This window comes from Phalangium opilio, unplaced genomic scaffold (genome assembly GCF_054372755.1).
Source record: "Phalangium opilio isolate 3A_F unplaced genomic scaffold, DU_Popi_V2 ptg000024l_1, whole genome shotgun sequence".
NCBI classification, from domain to species: Eukaryota; Metazoa; Arthropoda; class Arachnida; order Opiliones; family Phalangiidae; genus Phalangium; species Phalangium opilio.
Window position 1 is genome coordinate 1,851,906 of NW_028324155.1, and position 3,367 is coordinate 1,855,272.

At 31.0% G+C, this 3,367-nt stretch overlaps 2 non-coding genes across 2 annotated transcripts; both read left to right on the forward strand.

The window, feature by feature from the left end:
• Nucleotides 1–1,397: 1,397 nt before the first annotated feature.
• On the forward strand, nt 1,398–1,470 carry TRNAV-CAC (transfer RNA valine (anticodon CAC)). The gene has a single exon. It is a non-coding gene; the product is annotated as a tRNA-Val (tRNA).
• Nucleotides 1,471–1,672: 202 nt separating this feature from the next.
• On the forward strand, nt 1,673–1,745 carry TRNAV-CAC (transfer RNA valine (anticodon CAC)). The gene has a single exon. It is a non-coding gene; the product is annotated as a tRNA-Val (tRNA).
• Nucleotides 1,746–3,367: the final 1,622 nt, after the last annotated feature.

Sequence of the window (3,367 nt, forward strand, 5' to 3'; positions counted from 1 at the left end):
AATAAATAAAATGTGAATTCACATATACCGGTATATACTTTCAAGCCAAATATTTTTAATGTGTATATTTAAATAAAAAATAATAAAAAAACACCGGTAAAACGAATTTACGAAACGATGTATAGTTACCTAAAAAATTTACACAAAAAAAAACGTAAGAAAAAAAATATATTCCAATTTGTTCCAAATTATACCTATATATATATAAAAATTGGTTTATTAAAAAAAAACTTTATAGAAAAATTAATTTGCCACAAAATATAGTTGTTAAAGTCGCTTATACCTCTTCTTAAAACAAATTATTATTAATCGTAATGAAACCAAAACGACATATACATTAAAAATATTAAATTAAAAGAAAAAACAATTAAGGAGTAGGTCAATTAAATCAACGCGCGGTTAGTGAAAATAATGTTAATGTTAAAAAAAAATAACTGGAAAAGAAGCCAAAATATATACTATAAAAAACGTTAATCACGTTGAAAATTAACGAAATATAATACGTATACAATTCGGAAAACTTTATTTCCGAATTCATGATTTCTACAATTAAAAAAAAATGAAGAAAGATCTCTATATATCAAGTCTCTTTTTGTACAAAGAAAAATTGTTACTAGAACAAATTTAATAAGTGTCTAAAGACCAAAAAGAATCAACCGAAATATACGTAAACATACAATCGACATTAATTTTGCGGTAGTTTCTTTCGTTTTAAAAAATATAAATAAATAAAATGAAACACAAAAATCAAGTTGAAGAAAGGAGTATTTAAGAAACCAAAAATAATTATATTAATTCGTTATACAAAATGCTCAATTTGTGTACATATAAACAAAAAAGAAACATTTTCTTTGTTAAAGGTTTGTACTGTGTTACTTTACTGTGATGCCTACTGCAATAAACAAATTTCTCGATGAATTCTGGCTCCGAGATTTACTGACTGACTTTACAATCAACTATCCAGAAGTGCGCCTACCAAAGACGATATGAAAACTTTCGGGTAAGTCCGTATACTTTGCAATTAAGTTTGTTTTAATTTTACTTTTGCGTAACGCGGGATTTAAATATTCTACAGGGCCGGTAGGCCCTTGTAGATATGACTTGATACCGTTTTGTAACGTTAAAGTAATATTCACCCGCTTTTGCTAATTTCCTATGGAGATTAACATGGGTTTTTCGTGATTTTTCCCCACCGATAACTTAAAAACTACAGTGAAGATACTTTTCGGAATTATATTAAATTAACAATTAAGTATTAATTGTGTGCTATCAGCCAGTTTGATCAAAACAATTAAGTCTAAGTATGTTAATTTTAGTTAATTACAGAAGTACGGCTTTGACCATCGTGATTGGACATAATAATTAGCTAGATCTCTTGTAAAACTCAGTGTTATTACGTATCTGTAGCGTGGTGGTTATCACGTCCGCTTCACACGCGGAAGGTCCCAGGTTCGAGCCCTGGTAGATACATGTAATGACAATCGTGATTGTAATAAGAATTAGCTAGATCTCTTGGAAAACTCAGTGTCATTACGTATCTGTAGTGCAGTGGTTATCACGTCCGCTTCACACGCGGAAAGTCCCAGGTTCGAGCCCAGGTAGATACATGTTTTGACCATCGTGATTGGGCGCTTGAATTAGCTAGATATCTTGGAAAACTCGGTATTGCCACGTATCTATGGTGTAGTGGTTATCACGTCCGCTTCACACACGGAAAGTCCCAGGTTCGAGCCCAGGTAGATACATGTTTTAACCATCGTGATTGGACATAATAATTAGTCAGATCTCTTGGAAAACGTAGACTTACCACGTGTCTGTGGTGTAGTGGTTATAATAAATATTTAACAATTATTGAACTAAACTTGGTTTAATAATGTGACATAGGTACCATACTTTTTCCCTACTTTTAAAACCATTAAACTAAGTAATATTAGAAGTTCAACAGATTGTCAAAAAAAAAGATGTTAAAAGCCACTGTAAATGGTGCTTATATGCCTAATATTTCCTTAATACTTCTAAATAATATTAGTAAATGGCGTGAATTGATCATAGAAATGGGGTTAAAGTACACCCTAAATGATGTCTTTTTTGGCACCGGAAAAAACAGCATATATGGTGTTTGAATGCACCATTATATTTTAGAGTGCAAATGTATGACGGTAAAGCAAACATAATTTTTCAAAATTTAATTACATTAAGACTGAAGTGACAGATATTATATAAAAACGTCTTGGTTTGGACCAAGACCGAAAAAACAAACGATATGTGTGAGGTTTATCAATTGACTGAAGTTTCAGGTATTGAAATTTTTTTCTAGTTATTTTTATCCACTCAATCCTTAATCAATATTTAATTCAATCAACTGATTTTACTGTTAATCGATCTAGTCCCTCTAAATTAATTGAAAAAATTACATATCTACGCTTTTTCAAGAACAATTAATTTCATGATAAAATGTTTTCGGAAAATGTAATTGTTCTTGAAAAAGCGTAGATATGTAATTTTTTAAATTAATTTAGAGGGACTAGATCGATTAACAGTAAAATCAGTTGATTGAATTAAATATTGATAAAAATAACTAGAAAAAAATTTCAATATCTGAAACTTCAGTCAATTGATAAACCTCACACATATCGTTTGTTTTTTCGGTCTTGGTCCAAACCAAGACGTTTTTATATAATAAATCTAAGGTTTCATTCAAAATTTTACATTATACCGTACGTGGTACGGTAAAATGCACGAGCAGCTGAATTAATCTTGAATGCTCGAGTTTAAGATGGTTGTAATTGCAAATTCTGAGGTTCCATGTTTATACGAATTCCGTGATGTACGATAAGCCGATGTTTAAGCGAATTACCATATACCTTCAATGATAAGTACATAAGATATGTTCCATAAGTTTGTCATGAAGTGACGTAGGTGAAACGTCATTTATTATCTTATAGCGACGCCTGGTGAGGCGCTGTCTAAAGCTTAGTACAGACTAAATAGGACCTAGATGGAAGTCCTGCAAAATTAGCCGAGTGTAGGACTTCAATTCTCGCTTGTCGTTCTCAGTAAATCTCTAGCATTATGAAGTGTTATACTTATGGAACATAACTTATAGACTTATGCTTCAATGTTTAGCCACGAATTAATCGTAACGTAAAAAGGGTGTTAAGGATGTTTTAGCTTTCGTGCATCTTAAAATATGTTGAGTTTAGACAACCCGGCTAAAAGGAATTTCAAATAAGTTTAGTATGACTATTAGTTTTAAGGGGCAAACATGGCTAAGGTAAATATTAACTCTTAAGTGATTAAAATCGATAAAGTCGTTCGCTTTGGACTATATATTTTGCATCCCCTCTTTTACTCTTTGTTTACAAAG